Genomic DNA, 25,772 nt, shown 5'->3' on the forward strand with positions numbered 1-25,772 from the left:
ACATTCTGATAGAGGACAGTCCCAACATTAAATACACCAATTTTTGTGTTTCTAAGTCATTCCCTCTAGCGCCACCACCTGTCCAAATTTTCACTTTTATTTTGCTAATAACTTTTGAACCGTAAGGCCAATCAACAAAATTATTTTTTCCTCTTATTTCTGAGCTCATGCCGATTCGTTTGCACCCTATGACGTCATTTTCCGTCATATAAATATGGCCACCATTTTGAATTTTCTGAAAAAGCTACTTTTTCGAACTCGTCCTAGACGGTTTGTCCGATTTGCACGAAAATTGAACCAGATCATCTTCAGGCAGTGCTGACCAAAAGTTATGGAATTCAAATTGATTCGTCAAACCGTTTTCGATAAACGCACGAATACATTTTACGTAGCGCTAGCAAAAACAGTCGTAAGGCTGTATCTCCGCAACGGTTTATCGTATTCAGACCAAACCTGGTACATGTACTCACAAGCATGACCTGAGGCTACATGCTGCGTTTCGGCGCAGCGCCACCTACTGGTCTGGAGATATGAAAAATGGCTATTTTTGCTTATAACTTCTGAACAGCTTGTCCAAAAATCATAAAATTGGTCTTGATAGATTCAGGGCGACATGCCGAGTCGACTGATATCCAATTTTGCCATATCGGCCATTTTGACTGTCGGCCATTTTGAATTTTGTGCTAAAATGCTGTATTTTAACAACGCATGAACGGATTGTTACGAAACTTGGTATGGGTCATCAACACGATGTCCTGAAGGAGTGTGAGAAGTTTCGAAACAGCGCCACCTAGTGGTGAATTTTTTTTTTCAAATGCTTATAACTTTGGGAGTGATCGACTTATTTTCACGAAACTCATCTCATTAGACTCCTGAATCGTTGCCGAGTCCAACGATACCAAACATTCTAGGTTTCGCCTTACGGTTTGTGTAGCGTTGTGATTTAGCGCTTAAAAAACATTAGGCTATATCTTCGAAACCGTTTGTCCGATCAAGACGAAACCACCGTCAGAAGTTTGGAATCATAGCTTGTTAACTATATGTCAAAGCCCAAATGCGAAAATATTGATGTTTAGGGGTAGTAATATTCAATCAAAGTCATGTGTCAGTCATTTTTTACGTGTTTTTTCATATAAATATCTATAACTCCGAAGCAAATTGAGATATTTGCACCAAAATCGACACATATATGTATGGGCTCACTCTGAGGACACATAAAAAAAATTGTGGGACTGAGCCTCTTGGTGGCGCTATAATTGAACAAAATATGAAATTCCCATTGACTTCAATACAGTTTTGTGAAATAAAATGCTATACTAAACAAATGCATTGGTGTAATATTACGAAACTCAGATTGTGTCATCAGCACCATCCCCTGAAGGCAACCAAAATACTTCAAGACAGCGCCACCTAGTGGTCAAAAGTTATAACAAAATTTCCAAAAAGGCTAATAACTTTTGAATAAATCTGGCTATTGAAATGCCACGGGTCTTAATAGATTCCTTGGGTCAAGCCGAGAACATAGATACCAAGTTTTCCTTATTTGGCCAAACTTCCTGTCCGCCATCTTGATTTTCATTCAAAACCTACTTTTTCGAACTCCTCCTAGACCGTTTGTCCGATTTTCACCAAAATCGAATCGTATCATCTCCAGACTGTGCCGACAAAAAGTTATGGATTTCGTGTCGATTGATGAAACTGTTTTCGTATAGCACAGCAGCAAAGTTGAGGCATGATGCCAAAATGACTATTCAGGCTTTATATCTGCAATGCCTCGACATATTGACACAAAACTTTGTATGTGTCACTGTCTCCTTACTCTGACCACACCACATCAATTTCGTAACAGCGCCACCTTTTGGTCAAAAGTGACAATCCATTAAATCATATTTTGAATCACTTTTTACATGATTTTTCAGCCATTTCGCCTGAAATCCTCTTTAAATGTCTTTAATTGCTCATTGTTGCAGTTGGTCTGACACTTTCAGACATGTTGGCATGTCTTGTCGTCTTATTCTGCTTGGCCCCGGTAATTGCTGCTTGCAGCTATATTTATTATTATTATTATTATTCTTCCGCCATGGGAGTCTATGGCAGCCCATAGAACCGATTGCGGGAAAGTTGTTTTGGTTTGACATTCTGATAGAGGACCGTCTCAACATTAAATACACCAATTTTGGTGTTTCTAAGTCATTCCCTCTAGCGCCACCACCTGTCCAAAGTTTCACTTTTATTTTGCTAATAACTTTTGAACCAAAAGGCCAATCAGCGAAATTCTTTTTTCCTCTGATTCCTGAGCTCATGGCGATTCGATTGCACCCTATGACGTCATTTGCCGTCATAAAAATATGGCCGCCATCTTGAATTTTCAAAAAAAGCTACTTTTTCGAACTCGTCCTAGACGGTTTGTCCGATTTGCACGAAAATTGAACCAGATCATCTTCAGGTAGTGCTGACAAAAAGTTATGGAATTCAAATGGATTCGTCAAACCGTTTTCAATAAACGCACAAATACATTTTACGTAGCGCTAGCAAAAACAGTCGTAAGGCCGTATCTCCGCAACGGTTTATCGTATTCAGACCAAACTTGGTACTTGTACTCACAAGCATGACCTGAGGCTACATGCTGTGTTTCGGCGCAGCGCCACCTACTGGTCCGGAGATATGAAAAATGGCTATTTTTGCTTATAACTTCTGAACAGTTTGTCCAAAAATCATACAATTGGTCTCGTTAGATTCAGGGCAACATGCCGAGTCGACTGATATCCAATTTGACCATATCGGTCATTTTGGCTGTCGGCCATTTTGAATTTTGTGCTAAAATTCTGTATTTTATGAACGCATGAACGGATTGTTACGAAACGTGGTATGGGTCATCAGCACAATGCCCTGAATGAGCCTGAGAAGTTTCGAAACAGCGCCACCTAGTGGTGAATTTTTTTTTTCAAATGCTTATAACTTTGGGTGTGGTCGACTTATTTTCACGAAACTCATCTTTTTAGACTCCTGAATCGTTGCCGAGTCCTACGATACCAAACATGCTAGGTTTCGCCTTACGGTTTGTGTAGCGTTGTGATTTAGCGCTTAAAAAACATTTGGCTATATCTTTGAAACCGCTAGTCCGATCGAGACGAAACCACCGTCAGAAGTTTGGAAACATAGGTCGATAGCTATACGCCAATGCCCAAATGCGAAAATATTGATGTTTAGGGGTACTAATTTCCAATCAAAGTCATGTGTCAGTCATTTTTTTCGTGTTTTTTCATATAAATGTCTATAACTCCGAAGCGAATTGAGATATTTTCACCAAAATTGACACACATATGTATGGGCTCACTCTGAGGACACGTAAAAAAAATTGTGGGACTGAGCCTCTTGGTGGCGCTATAATTGAACAAAATATGAAATTCCCATTGACTTCAATACAGTTTTGTGAAATAAAATGCTATACTAAACAAATGCATTGGTGTAATATTACGAAACTCAGATTGTGTCATCAGCACCATCCCCTGAAGGCAACCAAAATATTTCAAGACAGCGCCACCTAGTGGTCAAAAGTTATAACAAAATTTCCAAAAAGGCTAATAACTTTTGAATAAATCTGGCTATTGAAATTCCACGGCTCTTAATAGATTCCTTGGGTCAAGCCGAGAACATAGATACCAAGTTTTCCTTATTTGGCCAAACTTCCTGTCCGCCATCTTGATTTTCATTCAAAACCTACTTTTTCGAACTCCTCCTAGACCGTTTGTCCGATTTTCACCAAAATCGAATCGTATCATCTCCAGACTGTGCCGACAAAAAGTTATGGATTTCGTGTCGATTGATGAAACCGTTTTCGTATAGCACAGCAGCAAAGTTGAGGCATGATGCCAAAATGACTATTCAGGCTTTATATCTGCAATGCCTCGACATATTGACACAAAACTTTGTATGTGTCACTGTCTACTTACTCTGACCACACCACATCAATTTCGTAACAGCGCCACCTTTTGGTCAAAAGTGACAATCCATTAAATCATATTTTGAATCACTTTTTACATGATTTTTCAGCCATTTCGCCTAAAATCCTCTTTAAATGTCTTTAATTGCTCATTGTTGCAGTTGGTCTGACACTTTCAGACATTTTGGCATGTCTTGTCGTCTTATTCTGCTTGGCCCCGGTAATTGCTGCTTGCAGCTATATTTAGGGGCCAAGCACCGAAGGTGCGGAGGCACCTATTGTATCCGTTCGCGTTCTTATTAGGGGCCAAGCACCGAAGGTGCGGAGGCACCTATTGTATCTGTTCCCGTTCTTATTATTATTCTTCATTTTTCCGACTGGGAGTCTATGGCAGCCCATAGAACCGATTGCGGGAAAGTTGTTTTGGTTTGACATTCTGATAGAGGACAGTCCCAACATTAAATACACCAATTTTTGTGTTTCTAAGTCATTCCCTCTAGCGCCACCACCTGTCCAAATTTTCACTTTTATTTTGCTAATAACTTTTGAACCGTAAGGCCAATCAACAAAATTATTTTTTCCTCTTATTTCTGAGCTCATGCCGATTCGTTTGCACCCTATGACGTCATTTTCCGTCATATAAATATGGCCACCATTTTGAATTTTCTGAAAAAGCTACTTTTTCGAACTCGTCCTAGACGGTTTGTCCGATTTGCACGAAAATTGAACCAGATCATCTTCAGGCAGTGCTGACCAAAAGTTATGGAATTCAAATTGATTCGTCAAACCGTTTTCGATAAACGCACGAATACATTTTACGTAGCGCTAGCAAAAACAGTCGTAAGGCTGTATCTCCGCAACGGTTTATCGTATTCAGACCAAACCTGGTACATGTACTCACAAGCATGACCTGAGGCTACATGCTGCGTTTCGGCGCAGCGCCACCTACTGGTCTGGAGATATGAAAAATGGCTATTTTTGCTTATAACTTCTGAACAGCTTGTCCAAAAATCATAAAATTGGTCTTGATAGATTCAGGGCGACATGCCGAGTCGACTGATATCCAATTTTGCCATATCGGCCATTTTGACTGTCGGCCATTTTGAATTTTGTGCTAAAATGCTGTATTTTAACAACGCATGAACGGATTGTTACGAAACTTGGTATGGGTCATCAACACGATGTCCTGAAGGAGTGTGAGAAGTTTCGAAACAGCGCCACCTAGTGGTGAATTTTTTTTTTCAAATGCTTATAACTTTGGGAGTGATCGACTTATTTTCACGAAACTCATCTCATTAGACTCCTGAATCGTTGCCGAGTCCAACGATACCAAACATTCTAGGTTTCGCCTTACGGTTTGTGTAGCGTTGTGATTTAGCGCTTAAAAAACATTAGGCTATATCTTCGAAACCGTTTGTCCGATCAAGACGAAACCACCGTCAGAAGTTTGGAATCATAGCTTGTTAACTATGTGTTAAAGCCCAAATGCGAAAATATTGATGTTTAGGGGTAGTAATATTCAATCAAAGTCATGTGTCAGTCATTTTTTACGTGTTTTTTCATATAAATATCTATAACTCCGAAGCAAATTGAGATATTTGCACCAAAATCGACACATATATGTATGGGCTCACTCTGAGGACACATAAAAAAAATTGTGGGACTGAGCCTCTTGGTGGCGCTATAATTGAACAAAATATGAAATTCCCATTGACTTCAATACAGTTTTGTGAAATAAAATGCTATACTAAACAAATGCATTGGTGTAATATTACGAAACTCAGATTGTGTCATCAGCACCATCCCCTGAAGGCAACCAAAATATTTCAAGACAGCGCCACCTAGTGGTCAAAAGTTATAACAAAATTTCCAAAAAGGCTAATAACTTTTGAATAAATCTGGCTATTGAAATGCCACGGGTCTTAATAGATTCCTTGGGTCAAGCCGAGAACATAGATACCAAGTTTTCCTTATTTGGCCAAACTTCCTGTCCGCCATCTTGATTTTCATTCAAAACCTACTTTTTCGAACTCCTCCTAGACCGTTTGTCCGATTTTCACCAAAATCGAATCGTATCATCTCCAGACTGTGCCGACAAAAAGTTATGGATTTCGTGTCGATTGATGAAACTGTTTTCGTATAGCACAGCAGCAAAGTTGAGGCATGATGCCAAAATGACTATTCAGGCTTTATATCTGCAATGCCTCGACATATTGACACAAAACTTTGTATGTGTCACTGTCTCCTTACTCTGACCACACCACATCAATTTCGTAACAGCGCCACCTTTTGGTCAAAAGTGACAATCCATTAAATCATATTTTGAATCACTTTTTACATGATTTTTCAGCCATTTCGCCTGAAATCCTCTTTAAATGTCTTTAATTGCTCATTGTTGCAGTTGGTCTGACACTTTCAGACATGTTGGCATGTCTTGTCGTCTTATTCTGCTTGGCCCCGGTAATTGCTGCTTGCAGCTATATTTATTATTATTCTTCTTCTTCTTCTTCTTCTTCCGCTCTTGGAGTCTATGGCAGCCCATAGAACCGATTGCGGGAAAGTTGTTTTGGTTTGACATTCTGATAGAGCACAGTCCCAACATTAAATACACCAATTTTGGTGTTTCTAAGTCATTCCCTCTAGCGCCACCACCTGTCCAAAGTTTCACTTTTATTTTGCTAATAACTTTTGAACTGTAAGGCCAATCAACAAAATTATTTTTTCCTCTGATTCCTGAGCTCATGCCGATTCGATTGCATCCTATGACTTCATTTTCTGTAATAAAAATATGGCCGCCATTTTGATTCATTCGAAAAACCTACTTTTTCGAACTCGTCCTAGACGGTTTGTCCGATTTGCACGAAAATTGAACCAGATCATCTTCAGGCAGTGCTGACCAAAAGTTATGGAATTCAAATTGATTCGTCAAACCGTTTTCAATAAACGCACGAACAAATTTTACGTAGCGCCTGCAAAAACAGTCGTAAGGCTGTATCTCTGCAACGGTTTATCGTATTCAGACCAAACTTGGTACATGTCATCACAAGCATGACCTGAGGCTACATGCTGCGTTTCGGCGCAGCGCCACCTACTGGTCCGGAGATATGAAAAATGGCTATTTTTGCTTATAACTTCTGAACAGTTTGTCCAAAAATCATAAAATTGGTCTCGTTAGATTCAGGGCGACATGCCGAGTCGACTGATATCCAATTTTACCATATCGGCCATTTTGACTGTCGGCCATTTTGAATTATGTGCTAAAATGCTGTATTTTATGAACGCATGAACGGATTGTTACGAAACTTGGCATGGGTCATCAGCACGATGTCCTGAAGGAGTGTGAGAAGTTTCGAAACAGCGCCACCTAGTGGGGAATTTTTTTTTTCAAATGCTTATAACTTTGGGTGCGGTCGACTTATTTTCACGAGACTCATCTAATTAGACTCCTGAAACCTTGCCGAGTCCTACGATACCAAACATGCTAGGTTTCGCCTTACGGTTTGTGTAGCGTTGTGATTTAGCGCTTAAAAAACATTAGGCTATATCTTCGAAACCGCTTGTCCGATCGAGACGAAACCACCGTCAGAAGTTTGGAAACATAGGTCGATAGCTATACGCCAATGCCCAAATGCGAAAATATTGATGTTTAGGGGTAGTAAAATTCAAACAAAGTCATGTGTCAGTCATTTTTTACGTGTTTTTTCATATAAATGTTTATAACTCTAAAGCAAATTGAGATATTTTCACCAAAACTGACACACATATGTATGGGCTCACTCTGAGGACACGTAAAAAAAATTGTGGGACTGAGCCTCTTGGTGGCGCTATAATAGAACAAAACATGAAATTCCCATTGACTTCAATACAGTTTTGTGAGATAAAATGCTATTTTCATTCAAAACCTACTTTTTCGAACTCCTCCCACACCGTTTGTCCGATTTTCACCAAAATCGAATCGTATCATCCCCAGACTGTGCCGACTAAAAGTTATGGATTTCGTGTCAATTGACGAAACCGTTTTCGTATAGCGCAGCAGCAAATTTGAGGCATGATGCTAATAGCACTATTCAGGCTTTATCTCTGCAATGCCTTGACATATTGACACCAAACTTTGTATGTGTCATTGTCTCCTCACTCTGACCACATCACATCAGTTTTGTAACTGCGCCACCTATTTGTCGAAAGTGATAATCCATTAAATCATATTTTTAATTACTGTTTCTATGATTTTTCAGCCATTTCGTCTAAAATCCTCTTTAAATGTCTTTAATTGCTCATTGTTGCAGTTGGTCTGACACTTTCAGACATGTCGGCATGTCTTGTCGTCTTATTCTGCTTGGCCCCGGTAATTGCTGCTTGCAGCTATATTTAGGGGCCAAGCACCGAAGGTGCGGAGGCACCTATTGTATCTGTTCCGTTTCTTATTATTAGGGGCCAAGCACCGAAGGTGCGGAGGCACCTATTGTTTTCGTTCCCGTTCTTATTATTAGGGGCCAAGCACCGAAGGTGCGGAGGCACCTATTGTTTTCGTTCCCGTTCTTATTATTAGGGGCCAAGCACCGAAGGTGCGGAGGCACCTATTGTATCTGTTCCGTTTCTTATTATTATTATTATTATTATTATTAGGGGCCAAGCACCGAAGGTGCGGAGGCACCTATTGTATCTGTTCCGTTTCTTATTATTATTATTATTATTATTATTATTATTATTATTATTATTCTTCCGCCATGGGAGTCTATGGCAGCCCATAGAACCGATTGCGGGAAAGTTGTTTTGGTTTGACATTCTGATAGAGGACCGTCTCAACATTAAATACACCAATTTTGGTGTTTCTAAGTCATTCCCTCTAGCGCCACCACCTGTCCAAAGTTTCACTTTTATTTTGCTAATAACTTTTGAACCGTAAGGCCAATCAGCGAAATTCTTTTCTCCTCTGATTCCTGAGCTCATGGCGATTCGATAGCACCCTATGACGTCATTTGCCGTCATAAAAATATGGCCGCCATCTTGAATTTTCAAAAAAAGCTACTTTTTCGAACTCGTCCTAGACGGTTTGTCCGATTTGCACGAAAATTGAACCAGATCATCTTCAGGTAGTGCTGACAAAAAGTTATGGAATTCAAATGGATTCGTCAAACCGTTTTCAATAAACGCACAAATATATTTTACGTAGCGCTAGCAAAAACAGTCGTAAGGCCGTATCTCCGCAACGGTTTATCGTATTCAGACCAAACTTGGTACATGTACTCACAAGCATGACCTGAGGCTACATGCTGTGTTTCGGCGCAGCGCCACCTACTGGTCCGGAGATATGAAAAATGGCTATTTTTGCTTATTACTTCTGAACAGTTTGTCCAAAAATCATACAATTGGTCTCGTTAGATTCAGGGCAACATGCCGAGTCGACTGATATCCAATTTGACCATATCGGTCATTTTGGCTGTCGGCCATTTTGAATTTTGTGCTAAAATTCTGTATTTTATGAACGCATGAACGGATTGTTACGAAACGTGGTATGGGTCATCAGCACAATGCCCTGAATGAGCCTGAGAAGTTTCGAAACAGCGCCACCTAGTGGTGAATTTTTTTTTTCAAATGCTTATAACTTTGGGTGTGGTCGACTTATTTTCACGAAACTCATCTTTTTAGACTCCTGAATCGTTGCCGAGTCCTACGATACCAAACATGCTAGGTTTTGCCTTACGGTTTGTGTAGCGTTGTGATTTAGCGCTTAAAAAACATTTGGCTATATCTTCGAAACCGCTAGTCCGATCGAGACGAAACCACCGTCAGAAGTTTGGAAACATAGGTCGATAGCTAAACGCCAATGCCCAAATGCGAAAATATTGATGTTTAGGGGTACTAATTTCCAATCAAAGTCATGTGTCAGTCATTTTTTTCGTGTTTTTTCATATAAATGTCTATAACTCCGAAGCGAATTGAGATATTTTCACCAAAATTGACACACATATGTATGGGCTCACTCTGAGGACACGTAAAAAAAATGGTGGGACTGAGCCTCTTGGTGGCGCTATAATTGAACAAAATATGAAATTCCCATTGACTTCAATACAGTTTTGTGAAATAAAATGCTATACTAAACAAATGCATTGGTGTAATATTACGAAACTCAGATTGTGTCATCAGCACCATCCCCTGAAGGCAACCAAAATATTTCAAGACAGCGCCACCTAGTGGTCAAAAGTTATAACAAAATTTCCAAAAAGGCTAATAACTTTTGAATAAATCTGGCTATTGAAATTCCACGGTTCTTAATAGATTCCTTGGGTCAAGCCGAGAACATAGATACCAAGTTTTCCTTATTTGGCCAAACTTCCTGTCCGCCATCTTGATTTTCATTCAAAACCTACTTTTTCGAACTCCTCCTAGACCGTTTGTCCGATTTTCACCAAAATCGAATCGTATCATCTCCAGACTGTGCCGACAAAAAGTTATGGATTTCGTGTCGATTGATGAAACCGTTTTCGTATAGCACAGCAGCAAAGTTGAGGCATGATGCCAAAATGACTATTCAGGCTTTATATCTGCAATGCCTCGACATATTGACACAAAACTTTGTATGTGTCACTGTCTCCTTACTCTGACCACACCACATCAATTTCGTAACAGCGCCACCTTTTGGTCAAAAGTGACAATCCATTAAATCATATTTTGAATCACTTTTTACATGATTTTTCAGCCATTTCGCCTAAAATCCTCTTTAAATGTCTTTAATTGCTCATTGTTGCAGTTGGTCTGACACTTTCAGACATGTCGGCATGTCTTGTCGTCTTATTCTGCTTGGCCCCGGTAATTGCTGCTTGCAGCTATATTTATTATTATTATTATTATTCTTCCGCCATGGGAGTCTATGGCAGCCCATAGAACCGATTGCGGGAAAGTTGTTTTGGTTTGACATTCTGATAGAGGACCGTCTCAACATTAAATACACCAATTTTGGTGTTTCTAAGTCATTCCCTCTAGCGCCACCACCTGTCCAAAGTTTCACTTTTATTTTGCTAATAACTTTTGAACCGTAAGGCCAATCAGCGAAATTCTTTTTTCCTCTGATTCCTGAGCTCATGGCGATTCGATTGCACCCTATGACGTCATTTTCCGTCATAAAAATATGGCCGCCATCTTGAATTTTCAAAAAAAGCTACTTTTTCGAACTCGTCCTAGACGGTTTGTCCGATTTGCACGAAAATTGAACCAGATCATCTTCAGGTAGTGCTGACAAAAAGTTATGGAATTCAAATGGATTCGTCAAACCGTTTTCGATAAACGCACAAATACATTTTACGTAGCGCTAGCAAAAACAGTCGTAAGGCCGTATCTCCGCAACGGTTTATCGTATTCAGACCAAACTTGGTACTTTTACTCACAAGCATGACCTGAGGCTACATGCTGTGTTTCGGCGCAGCGCCACCTACTGGTCCGGAGATATGAAAAATGGCTATTTTTGCTTATAACTTCTGAACAGTTTGTCCAAAAATCATAAAATTGGTCTCGTTAGATTCAGGGCAACATGCCGAGTCGACTGATATCCAATTTGACCATATCGGTCATTTTGGCTGTCGGCCATTTTGAATTTTGTGCTAAAATTCTGTATTTTATGAACGCATGAACGGATTGTTACGAAACGTGGTATGGGTCATCAGCACAATGCCCTGAATGAGCCTGAGAAGTTTCGAAACAGCGCCACCTAGTGGTGAATTTTTTTTTTCAAATGCTTATAACTTTGGGTGTGGTCGACTTATTTTCACGAAACTCATCTTTTTAGACTCCTGAATCGTTGCCGAGTCCTACGATACCAAACATGCTAGGTTTCGCCTTACGGTTTGTGTAGCGTTGTGATTTAGCGCTTAAAAAACATTTGGCTATATCTTTGAAACCACTAGTCCGATCGAGACGAAACCACCGTCAGAAGTTTGGAAACATAGGTCGATAGCTATACGCCAATGCCCAAATGCGAAAATATTGATGTTTAGGGGTACTAATTTCCAATCAAAGTCATGTGTCAGTCATTTTTTTCGTGTTTTTTCATATAAATGTCTATAACTCCGAAGCGAATTGAGATATTTTCACCAAAATTGACACACATATGTATGGGCTCACTCTGAGGACACGTAAAAAAAATTGTGGGACTGAGCCTCTTGGTGGCGCTATAATTGAACAAAATATGAAATTCCCATTGACTTCAATACAGTTTTGTGAAATAAAATGCTATACTAAACAAATGCATTGGTGTAATATTACGAAACTCAGATTGTGTCATCAGCACCATCCCCTGAAGGCAACCAAAATATTTCAAGACAGCGCCACCTAGTGGTCAAAAGTTATAACAAAATTTCCAAAAAGGCTAATAACTTTTGAATAAATCTGGCTATTGAAATTCCACGGTTCTTAATAGATTCCTTGGGTCAAGCCGAGAACATAGATACCAAGTTTTCCTTATTTGGCCAAACTTCCTGTCCGCCATCTTGATTTTCAGTCAAAACCTACTTTTTCGAACTCCTCCTAGACCGTTTGTCCGATTTTCACCAAAATCGAATCGTATCATCTCCAGACTGTGCCGACAAAAAGTTATGGATTTCGTGTCGATTGATGAAACCGTTTTCGTATAGCACAGCAGCAAAGTTGAGGCATGATGCCAAAATGACTATTCAGGCTTTATATCTGCAATGCCTCGACATATTGACACAAAACTTTGTATGTGTCACTCTCTACTTACTCTGACCACACCACATCAATTTCGTAACAGCGCCACCTTTTGGTCAAAAGTGACAATCCATTAAATCATATTTTGAATCACTTTTTACATGATTTTTCAGCCATTTCGCCTAAAATCCTCTTTAAATGTCTTTAATTGCTCATTGTTGCAGTTGGTCTGACACTTTCAGACATTTTGGCATGTCTTGTCGTCTTATTCTGCTTGGCCCCGGTAATTGCTGCTTGCAGCTATATTTATTATTATTATTATTATTCTTCCTTCTTCCGACTGGGAGTCTATGGCAGCCCATAGAACCGATTGCGGGAAAGTTGTTTTGGTTTGACATTCTGATAGAGGACCGTCTCAACATTAAATACACCAATTTTGGTGTTTCTAAGTCATTCCCTCTAGCGCCACCACCTGTCCAAAATTTCACTTTTATTTTGCTAATAACTTTTGAACCGTAAGGCCAATCAGCGAAATTCTTTTTTCCACTGATTCCTGAGCTCATGGCGATTCGATTGCACCATATGACGTCATTTGCCGTCATAAAAATATGGCCGCCATCTTGAATTTTCAAAAAAAGCTACTTTTTCGAACTCGTCCTAGACGGTTTGTCCGATTTGCACGAAAATTGAACCAGATCATCTTCAGGTAGTGCTGACAAAAAGTTATGGAATTCAAATGGATTCGTCAAACCGTTTTCGATAAACGCACGAATACATTTTACGTAGCGCTAGCAAAAACAGTCGTAAGGCCGTATCTCCGCAACGGTTTATCGTATTCAGACCAAACTTGGTACTTGTACTCACAAGCATGACCTGAGGCTACATGCTGTGTTTCGGCGCAGCGCCACCTACTGGTCCGGAGATATGAAAAATGGCTATTTTTGCTTATAACTTCTGAACAGTTTGTCCAAAAATCATACAATTGGTCTCGTTAGATTCAGGGCAACATGCCGAGTCGACTGATATCCAATTTGACCATATCGGTCATTTTGGCTGTCGGCCATTTTGAATTTTGTGCTAAAATTCTGTATTTTATGAACGCATGAACGGATTGTTACGAAACGTGGTATGGGTCATCAGCACAATGCCCTGAATGAGCCTGAGAAGTTTCGAAACAGCGCCACCTAGTGGTGAATTTTTTTTTTCAAATGCTTATAACTTTGGGTGTGGTCGACTTATTTTCACGAAACTCATCTTTTTAGACTCCTGAATCATTGCCGAGTCCTACGATACCAAACATGCTAGGTTTTGCCTTACGGTTTGTGTAGCGTTGTGATTTAGCGCTTAAAAAACATTTGGCTATATCTTTGAAACCGCTAGTCCGATCGAGACGAAACCACCGTCAGAAGTTTGGAAACATAGGTCGATAGCTATACGCCAATGCCCAAATGCGAAAATATTGATGTTTAGGGGTACTAATTTCCAATCAAAGTCATGTGTCAGTCATTTTTTTCGTGTTTTTTCATATAAATGTCTATAACTCCGAAGCAAATTGAGATTTTTGCACCAAAATCGACACATATATGTATGGGCTCACTCTGAGGACACATAAAAAAAATGGTGGGACTGAGCCTCTTGGTGGCGCTATAATAGAACAAAACATGAAATTCCCATTGACTTCAATGCAGTTTTGTGAAATAAAATGCTATACTAAACAAATGCATTGGTGTAATATTACGAAACTCAGAATGTGCCATCAGCACCATCCCCTGAAGGTACCCAAAATATTTAGAGACAGCGCCACCTAGTGGTCAAAAGTTATAACAACATTTCCAAAACTGCTAATAACTTTTGAATACATCGGCCTATGTAAATGCCACTGGTCTTAATAGATTCCTTGGGTCAAGCCGAGAACATAGATACCAAATTTTCCTTATTTGGTCAAACTTCTTGTCCGCCATCTTGATTTTCATTCAAAACCTACTTTTTCGAACTCCTCCCACACCGTTTGTCCGATTTTCACCAAAATCGAATCGTATCATCTCCAGACCGTGCCGACTAAAAGTTATGGATTTCGTGTCGATAGACGAAACCGTTTTCGTATAGCGCAGCAGCAAAGTTGAGGCATGATGCTAATAGCATTAATTAAGGCTTTATCTCTGCAATGCCTTGACATATTGACACCAAACTTTGTATGTGTCATTGTAACTTCACTCTGACCACATCACATCAGTTTTGTAACTGCGCCACCTATTGGTCGAAAGTGATAATCCATCAAATCATATTTTTATTTATTGTTTCTATGATTTTTCAGGCATTTTGCCTAAAATCCTCTTTAAATGTCTTTAATTGCTCATTGTTGCAGTTGGTCTGACACTTTCAGACATGTCGGCATGTCTTGTCGTCTTATTCAGCTTGGCCCCGGTAATGGCTGCTTGCAGCTATATTTATTAGGGGCCAAGCACCGAAGGTGCGGAGGCACCTATTGTATCTGTTCCCGTTCTTATTATTATTCTTCTTCTTCCGCCATGGGAGTCTATGGCAGCCCATAGAACCGATTGCGGGAAAGTTGTTTTGGTTTGAGATTCTGATAGAGGACAGTCCCAACATTAAGTACACCAATTTTGGTGTGTCTAAGTCATTCCCTCTAGCGCCACCACCTGTCCAAAGTTTCACTTTTACTTTGCTAATAACTTTTGAACCGTAAGGCCAATCAGCGAAATCCTTTTTTCCTCTGATTCCTGAGCTCATGACGATTCGATTGCACCCTATATCATCATTTTCCGTCATAAAAACATGGCCGCCATTTTGAATTTTCCTAAAAAGGTACTTTTTCGAACTCGTCCTAGACGGTTTGTCCGATTTGCACGAAAATTGAATCGGATCATCTTCAGGCAGGGGTGACAAAAAGTTATTAAAATCTTGTTGATTCGTCAAACCGTTTTCGATAAACGCTCGAACAAATTTTACGTAGCGCTTGCAAAAACAGTCGTAAGGCCGTATCTCCGCAACGGTTTATCGTATTCAGACCAAACTTGGTACATGTACTCACAAGCATGACCTGAGGCTACATGCTGCGTTTCGGCACAGCGCCACCTACTGGTCCGGAGATATGAAAAATGGCTATTTTTGCTTATAACTTCTGAACAGTTTGTCCAAAAATCATAAAATTGGTCTTGATAGATTCAGGGCGTCATGCCGAGTCGACTGATATCCAATTTTGCCATATCGGCCAATTTGACTGTCGGCCATTTTGAATTTTGTGCTAAAATGCTGTATTTTAACAACGCATGAACGGATTGTTACGAAACTTGGCATGGGTCATCAGCACGATGTCCTGAAGGAGTGTGAGAAGTTTCGAAACAGCGCCACCTAGTGGTGAATTTTTTTTTCCAAATGCTTATAACTTTGGGTGTGGTCGACTTATTTTCACGAAACTCATCTTTTTAGACTCCTGAATCGTTGCCGAGTCCTACGATACCAAACATGCTAGGTTTCGCCTTACGGTTTGTGTAGCGTTGTGATTTAGCGCTTAAAAAACATTTGGCTATATCTTTGAAACCGCTAGTCCGATCGAGACGAAACCACCGTCAGAAGTTTGGAAACATAGGTCGATAACTATACGCCAATGCCCAAATGCGAAAATATTGATGTTTAGGGGTACTAATTTCCAATCAAAGTCATGTGTCAGTCATTTTTTTCGTGTTTTTTCATATAAATGTCTATAACTCCGAAGTGAATTGAGATATTTTCACCAAAATTGACACACATATGTATGGGCTCACTCTGAGGACACGTAAAAAAAATTGTGGGACTGAGCCTCTTGGTGGCGCTATAATTGAACAAAATATGAAATTCCCATTGACTTCAATACAGTTTTGTGAAATAAAATGCTATACTAAACAAATGCATTGGTGTAATATTACGAAACTCAGATTGTGTCATCAGCACCATCCCCTGAAGGCAACCAAAATATTTCAAGACAGCGCCACCTAGTGGTCAAAAGTTATAACAAAATTTCCAAAAAGGCTAATAACTTTTGAATAAATCTGGCTATTGAAATGCCACGGGTCTTAATAGATTCCTTGGGTCAAGCCGAGAACATAGATACCAAGTTTTCCTTATTTGGCCAAACTTCCTGTCCGCCATCTTGATTTTCAGTCAAAACCTACTTTTTCGAACTCCTCCTAGACCGTTAGTCCGATTTTCACCAAAATCGAATCGTATCATCTCCAGACCGTGCCGACTAAAATTTATGGATTTCGTGTCGATAGACGAAACCGTTTTCGTATAGCGCAGCAGCAAAGTTGAGGCATGATGCTAATAGCAATAATTAAGGCTTTATCTCTGCAATGCCTTGATATATTGACACCAATCTTTGTATGTGTCATTGTCACTTCACTCTGACCACATCACATCAGTTTTGTAACTGCGCCACCTATTGGTCGAAAGTGATAATCCATCAAATCATATTTTTAATTATTGTTTCTATGATTTTTCAGGCATTTTGCCTAAAATCCTCTTTAAATGTCTTTAATTGCTCATTGTTGCAGTTGGTCTGACACTTTCAGACATGTTGGCATGTCTTGTCGTCTTATTCTGCTTGGCCCCGGTAATGGCTGCTTGCAGCTATATTTATTATTATTATTCTTCCTTCTTCCGACTGGGAGTCTATGGCAGCCCATAGAACCGATTGCGGGAAAGTTGTTTTGGTTTGACATTCTGATAGAGGACCGTCTCAACATTAAATACACCAATTTTGGTGTTTCTAAGTCATTCCCTCTAGCGCCACCACCTGTCCAAAATTTCACTTTTATTTTGCTAATAACTTTTGAACCGTAAGGCCAATCAGCGAAATTCTTTTTTCCACTGATTCCTGAGCTCATGGCGATTCGATTGCACCCTATGACGTCATTTGCCGTCATAAAAATATGGCCGCCATCTTGAATTTTCAAAAAAAGCTACTTTTTCGAACTCGTCCTAGACGGTTTGTCCGATTTGCACGAAAATTGAACCAGATCATCTTCAGGTAGTGCTGACAAAAAGTTATGGAATTCAAATGGATTCGTCAAACCGTTTTCGATAAACGCACGAATACATTTTACGTAGCGCTAGCAAAAACAGTCGTAAGGCCGTATCTCCGCAACGGTTTATCGTATTCAGACCAAACTTGGTACTTGTCATCACAGGTATGACCTGAGGCTACATGCTGTGTTTCGGCGCAGCGCCACCTACTGGTCCGGAGATATGGAAAATGGCTATTTTTGCTTATAGGTTTTGAACAGTTTGTCCAAAAATCATAAAATTGGTCTCGTTAGATTCAGGGCAACATGCCGATTCGACTGATATCCAATTTGACCATATCGGCCATTTTGACTGTCAGCCATTTTGAATTTTGTGCTAAAATGCTGTATTTTATGAACGCATGAACGAATTGTTACGAAACTTGGTATTGGTCATCATCACGATGTCCTGAAGGAACCTGAGAACTTTCGAAACAGCGCCACCTAGTGGTGAATTTTTTTTCCCAAATGCTTATAACTTTGGGTGTGGTCGACTTATTTTCACGAGACTCATCTCATTACAGTCCTGAATCGTTGCCGAGTCCCACGATACCAAACATGCTAGGTTTCGCCTTACGGTTTGTGTAGCGTTGTGATTTAGCGCTTAAAAAACATTTGGCTATATCTTCGAAACCGATAGTCCGATCAAGACGAAACCACCGTCAGAAGTTTGGAAACATAGGTCGATAGCTATACGCCAATGCCCAAATGCAAAAATATTGATGTTTAGGGGTAGTAAATTCCAATCAAAGTCATGTGTCAGTCATTTTTTACGTGTTTTTTCATATAAATGTCTATAACTCCGAAGCGAATTGAGATATCTTCACCAAAATTGACACACATATGTATGGGCTCACTCTGAGGACACATAAAAAAAATGGTGTGACTGAGCCTCTTGGTGGCGCTATAACAGAACAAAACATGAAATTCCCATTGACTTCAATACAGTTTTGTGAAATAAAATGCTATACTAAACAAATGCATTGGTGTAATATTACGAAACTCAGAATGTGCCATCAGCTCCATCCCTTGAAGGTACCCAAAAGATTTCGAGACAGCGCCACCTAGTGGTCAAAAGTTATAACAAAATTTCCAAAAAGGCTAATAACTTTTGAATAAATCTGGCTATTGAAATGCCACTGGTCTTAATAGATTCCCTGGGTCAAGCCGAGAACATAGATACCAAGTTTTCCTTATTTGGCCAAACTTCCTGTCCGCCATCTTGATTTTCATTCAAAACCTACTTTTTCGAACTCCTCCTAGACCGTTTGTCCGATTTTCACCAAAATCGAATCGTATCATCTCCAGACTGTGCCGACTAAACGTTATGGATTTCGTGTCGATAGACGAAACTGTTTTCGTATAGCGCAGCAGCAAAGTTGAGGCATGATGCCAAAAGCACTATTCAGGCTTTATCTCTGAAATCCCTTGAAATATTGACACCAAACTTTGTATATGTCATTGTCACTTCACTCTGACCACATCACATCAGTTTTGTAACTGCTCCACCTATTGGTCGAAAGTGATAATCCATTAAATCATATTTTAAATGACTTTTTATATGATTTTTCAGCCATTTCGCCTAAAATCCTCTTTAAATGTATTTAATTGCTCATTGTTCCAGTTGGTCTGACACCTTCAGCCATGTTGGCATATCCTGTCATCTGCTTGCGCTTGGCCCCGATAATTGCTGCTTGCAGCTATATTATTATTATTATTATTATTATTATTATTATTATTCTTCCGCCATGGGAGTCTATGGCAGCCCATAGAACCGCTTGCGGGAAAGTTGTTTTGGTTTGACATTCTGATAGAGGACCGTCTCAACATTAAATACACCAATTTTGGTGTTTCTAAGTCATTCCCTCTAGCGCCACCACCTGTCCAAAGTTTCACTTTTATTTTGCTAATAACTTTTGAACCAAAAGGCCAATCAGCGAAATTCTTTTTTCCTCTGATTCCTGAGCTCATGGCGATTCGATTGCACCCTATGACGTCATTTGCCGTCATAAAAATATGGCCGCCATCTTGAATTTTCAAAAAAAGCTACTTTTTCGAACTCGTCCTAGACGGTTTGTCCGATTTGCACGAAAATTGAACCAGATCATCTTCAGGTAGTGCTGACAAAAAGTTATGGAATTCAAATGGATTCGTCAAACCGTTTTCAATAAACGCACAAATACATTTTACGTAGCGCTAGCAAAAACAGTCGTAAGGCCGTATCTCCGCAACGGTTTATCGTATTCAGACCAAACTTGGTACTTGTACTCACAAGCATGACCTGAGGCTACATGCTGTGTTTCGGCGCAGCGCCACCTACTGGTCCGGAGATATGAAAAATGGCTATTTTTGCTTATAACTTCTGAACAGTTTGTCCAAAAATCATACAATTGGTCTTGTTAGATTCAGGGCAACATGCCGAGTCGACTGATATCCAATTTGACCATATCGGTCATTTTGGCTGTCGGCCATTTTGAATTTTGTGCTAAAATTCTGTATTTTATGAACGCATGAACGGATTGTTACGAAACGTGGTATGGGTCATCAGCACAATGCCCTGAATGAGCCTGAGAAGTTTCGAAACAGCGCCACCTAGTGGTGAATTTTTTTTTTCAAATGCTTATAACTTTGGGTGTGGTCGACTTATTTTCACGAAACTCATCTTTTTAGACTCCTGAATCGTTGCCGAGTCCTACGATACCAAACATGCTAGGTTTCGCCTTACGGTTTGTGTAGCGTTGTGATTTAGCGCTTAAAAAACATTTGGCTATATCTTTGAAACCGCTAGTCCGATCGAGACGAAACCACCGTCAGAAGTTTGGAAACATAGGTCGATAGCTATACGCCAATGCCCAAATGCGAAAATATTGATGTTTAGGGGTACTAATTTCCAATCAAAGTCATGTGTCAGTCATTTTTTTCGTGTTTTTTCATATAAATGTCTATAACTCCGAAGCGAATTGAGATATTTTCACCAAAATTGACACACATATGTATGGGCTCACTCTGAGGACACGTAAAAAAAATTGTGGGACTGAGCCTCTTGGTGGCGCTATAATTGAACAAAATATGAAATTCCCATTGACTTCAATACAGTTTTGTGAAATAAAATGCTATACTAAACAAATGCATTGGTGTAATATTACGAAACTCAGATTGTGTCATCAGCACCATCCCCTGAAGGCAACCAAAATATTTCAAGACAGCGCCACCTAGTGGTCAAAAGTTATAACAAAATTTCCAAAAAGGCTAATAACTTTTGAATAAATCTGGCTATTGAAATGCCACGGGTCTTAATAGATTCCTTGGGTCAAGCCGAGAACATAGATACCAAGTTTTCCTTATTTGGCCAAACTTCCTGTCCGCCATCTTGATTTTCATTCAAAACCTACTTTTTCGAACTCCTCCTAGACCGTTTGTCCGATTTTCACTAAAATCGAATCGTATCATCTCCAGACTGTGCCGACAAAAAGTTATGGATTTCGTGTCGATTGATGAAACCGTTTTCGTATAGCACAGCAGCAAAGTTGAGGCATGATGCCAAAATGACTATTCAGGCTTTATATCTGCAATGCCTCGACATATTGACACAAAACTTTGTATGTGTCACTGTCTACTTACTCTGACCACACCACATCAATTTCGTAACAGCGCCACCTTTTGGTCAAAAGTGACAATCCATTAAATCATATTTTGAATCACTTTTTACATGATTTTTCAGCCATTTCGCCTAAAATCCTCTTTAAATGTCTTTAATTGCTCATTGTTGCAGTTGGTCTGACACTTTCAGACATGTTGGCATGTCTTGTCGTCTTATTCTGCTTGGCCCCGGTAATTGCTGCTTGCAGCTATATTTATTATTAGGGGCCAAGCACCGAAGGTGCGGAGGCACCTATTGTATCTGTTCCGTTTCTTATTATTAGGGGCCAAGCACCGAAGGTGCGGAGGCACCTATTGTATCTGTTCCGTTTCTTATTAGGGGCCAAGCACCGAAGGTGCGGAGGCACCTATTGTATCTGTTCCCGTTCTTATTATTATTCTTCATTTTTCCGACTGGGAGTCTATGGCAGCCCATAGAACCGATTGCGGGAAAGTTGTTTTGGTTTGACATTCTGATAGAGGACAGTCCCAACATTAAATACACCAATTTTTGTGTTTCTAAGTCATTCCCTCTAGCGCCACCACCTGTCCAAATTTTCACTTTTATTTTGCTAATAACTTTTGAACCGTAAGGCCAATCAACAAAATTATTTTTTCCTCTTATTTCTGAGCTCATGCCGATTCGTTTGCACCCTATGACGTCATTTTCCGTCATATAAATATGGCCACCATTTTGAATTTTCTGAAAAAGCTACTTTTTCGAACTCGTCCTAGACGGTTTGTCCGATTTGCACGAAAATTGAACCAGATCATCTTCAGGCAGTGCTGACCAAAAGTTATGGAATTCAAATTGATTCGTCAAACCGTTTTCGATAAACGCACGAATACATTTTACGTAGCGCTAGCAAAAACAGTCGTAAGGCTGTATCTCCGCAACGGTTTATCGTATTCAGACCAAACCTGGTACATGTACTCACAAGCATGACCTGAGGCTACATGCTGCGTTTCGGCGCAGCGCCACCTACTGGTCTGGAGATATGAAAAATGGCTATTTTTGCTTATAACTTCTGAACAGCTTGTCCAAAAATCATAAAATTGGTCTTGATAGATTCAGGGCGACATGCCGAGTCGACTGATATCCAATTTTGCCATATCGGCCATTTTGACTGTCGGCCATTTTGAATTTTGTGCTAAAATTCTGTATTTTATGAACGCATGAACGGATTGTTACGAAACGTGGTATGGGTCATCAGCACAATGCCCTGAATGAGCCTGAGAAGTTTCGAAACAGCGCCACCTAGTGGTGAATTTTTTTTTTCAAATGCTTATAACTTTGGGTGTGGTCGACTTATTTTCACGAAACTCATCTTTTTAGACTCCTGAATCGTTGCCGAGTCCTACGATACCAAACATGCTAGGTTTTGCCTTACGGTTTGTGTAGCGTTGTGATTTAGCGCTTAAAAAACATTTGGCTATATCTTTGAAACCGCTAGTCCGATCGAGACGAAACCACCGTCAGAAGTTTGGAAACATAGGTCGATAGCTATACGCCAATGCCCAAATGCGAAAATATTGATGTTTAGGGGTACTAATTTCCAATCAAAGTCATGTGTCAGTCATTTTTTTCGTGTTTTTTCATATAAATGTCTATAACTCCGAAGTGAATTGAGATATTTTCACCAAAATTGACACACATATGTATGGGCTCACTCTGAGGACACGTAAAAAAAATTGTGGGACTGAGCCTCTTGGTGGCGCTATAATTGAACAAAATATGAAATTCCCATTGACTTCAATACAGTTTTGTGAAATAAAATGCTATACTAAACAAATGCATTGGTGTAATATTACGAAACTCAGATTGTGTCATCAGCACCATCCCCTGAAGGCAACCAAAATATTTCAAGACAGCGCCACCTAGTGGTCAAAAGTTATAACAAAATTTCCAAAAAGGCTAATAACTTTTGAATAAATCTGGCTATTGAAATGCCACGGGTCTTAATAGATTCCTTGGGTCAAGCTGAGAACATAGATACCAAGTTTTCCTTATTTGGCCAAACTTCCTGTCCGCCATCTTGATTTTCATTCAAAACCTACTTTTTCTAACTCCTCCTAGACCGTTTGTCCGATTTTCACCAAAATCGAATCGTATCATCTCCAGACTGTGCCGACAAAAAGTTATGGATTTCGTGTCGATTGATGAAACCGTTTTTGTATAGCACAGCAGCAAAGTTGAGGCATGATGCCAAAATGACTATTCAGGCTTTATATCTGCAATGCCTCGACATATTGACACAAAACTTTGTATGTGTCACTGTCTCCTTACTCTGACCACACCACATCAATTTCGTAACAGCGCCACCTTTTGGTCAAAAGTGACAATCCATTAAATCATATTTTGAATCACTTTTTACATGATTTTTCAGCCATTTCGCCTAAAATCCTCTTTAAATGTCTTTAATTGCTCATTGTTGCAGTTGGTCTGACACTTTCAGACATGTTGGCATGTCTTGTCGTCTTATTCTGCTTGGCCCCGGTAATTGCTGCTTGCAGCTATATTTATTATTATTATTATTATTATTCTTCCGCCATGGGAGTCTATGGCAGCCCATAGAACCGATTGCGGGAAAGTTGTTTTGGTTTGACATTCTGATAGAGGACCGTCTCAACATTAAATACACCAATTTTGGTGTTTCTAAGTCATTCCCTCTAGCGCCACCACCTGTCCAAAGTTTCACTTTTATTTTGCTAATAACTTTTGAACCAAAAGGCCAATCAGCGAAATTCTTTTTTCCTCTGATTCCTGAGCTCATGGCGATTCGATTGCACCCTATGACGTCATTTGCCGTCATAAAAATATGGCCGCCATCTTGAATTTTCAAAAAAAGCTACTTTTTCGAACTCGTCCTAGACGGTTTGTCCGATTTGCACGAAAATTGAACCAGATCATCTTCAGGTAGTGCTGACAAAAAGTTATGGAATTCAAATGGATTCGTCAAACCGTTTTCAATAAACGCACAAATACATTTTACGTAGCGCTAGCAAAAACAGTCGTAAGGCCGTATCTCCGCAACGGTTTATCGTATTCAGACCAAACTTGGTACTTGTACTCACAAGCATGACCTGAGGCTACATGCTGTGTTTCGGCGCAGCGCCACCTACTGGTCCGGAGATATGAAAAATGGCTATTTTTGCTTATAACTTCTGAACAGTTTGTCCAAAAATCATACAATTGGTCTTGTTAGATTCAGGGCAACATGCCGAGTCGACTGATATCCAATTTGACCATATCGGTCATTTTGGCTGTCGGCCATTTTGAATTTTGTGCTAAAATTCTGTATTTTATGAACGCATGAACGGATTGTTACGAAACGTGGTATGGGTCATCAGCACAATGCCCTGAATGAGCCTGAGAAGTTTCGAAACAGCGCCACCTAGTGGTGAATTTTTTTTTTCAAATGCTTATAACTTTGGGTGTGGTCGACTTATTTTCACGAAACTCATCTTTTTAGACTCCTGAATCGTTGCCGAGTCCTACGATACCAAACATGCTAGGTTTCGCCTTACGGTTTGTGTAGCGTTGTGATTTAGCGCTTAAAAAACATTTGGCTATATCTTTGAAACCGCTAGTCCGATCGAGACGAAACCACCGTCAGAAGTTTGGAAACATAGGTCGATAGCTATACGCCAATGCCCAAATGCGAAAATATTGATGTTTAGGGGTACTAATTTCCAATCAAAGTCATGTGTCAGTCATTTTTTTCGTGTTTTTTCATATAAATGTCTATAACTCCGAAGCGAATTGAGATATTTTCACCAAAATTGACACACATATGTATGGGCTCACTCTGAGGACACGTAAAAAAAATTGTGGGACTGAGCCTCTTGGTGGCGCTATAATTGAACAAAATATGAAATTCCCATTGACTTCAATACAGTTTTGTGAAATAAAATGCTATACTAAACAAATGCATTGGTGTAATATTACGAAACTCAGATTGTGTCATCAGCACCATCCCCTGAAGGCAACCAAAATATTTCAAGACAGCGCCACCTAGTGGTCAAAAGTTATAACAAAATTTCCAAAAAGGCTAATAACTTTTGAATAAATCTGGCTATTGAAATGCCACGGGTCTTAATAGATTCCTTGGGTCAAGCCGAGAACATAGATACCAAGTTTTCCTTATTTGGCCAAACTTCCTGTCCGCCATCTTGATTTTCATTCAAAACCTACTTTTTCGAACTCCTCCTAGACCGTTTGTCCGATTTTCACTAAAATCGAATCGTATCATCTCCAGACTGTGCCGACAAAAAGTTATGGATTTCGTGTCGATTGATGAAACCGTTTTCGTATAGCACAGCAGCAAAGTTGAGGCATGATGCCAAAATGACTATTCAGGCTTTATATCTGCAATGCCTCGACATATTGACACAAAACTTTGTATGTGTCACTGTCTACTTACTCTGACCACACCACATCAATTTCGTAACAGCGCCACCTTTTG

This window comes from Scardinius erythrophthalmus (genome assembly GCF_964197995.2).
Source record: "Scardinius erythrophthalmus genome assembly, chromosome: 2".
Lineage (NCBI taxonomy): Eukaryota > Metazoa > Chordata > Actinopteri > Cypriniformes > Leuciscidae > Scardinius > Scardinius erythrophthalmus.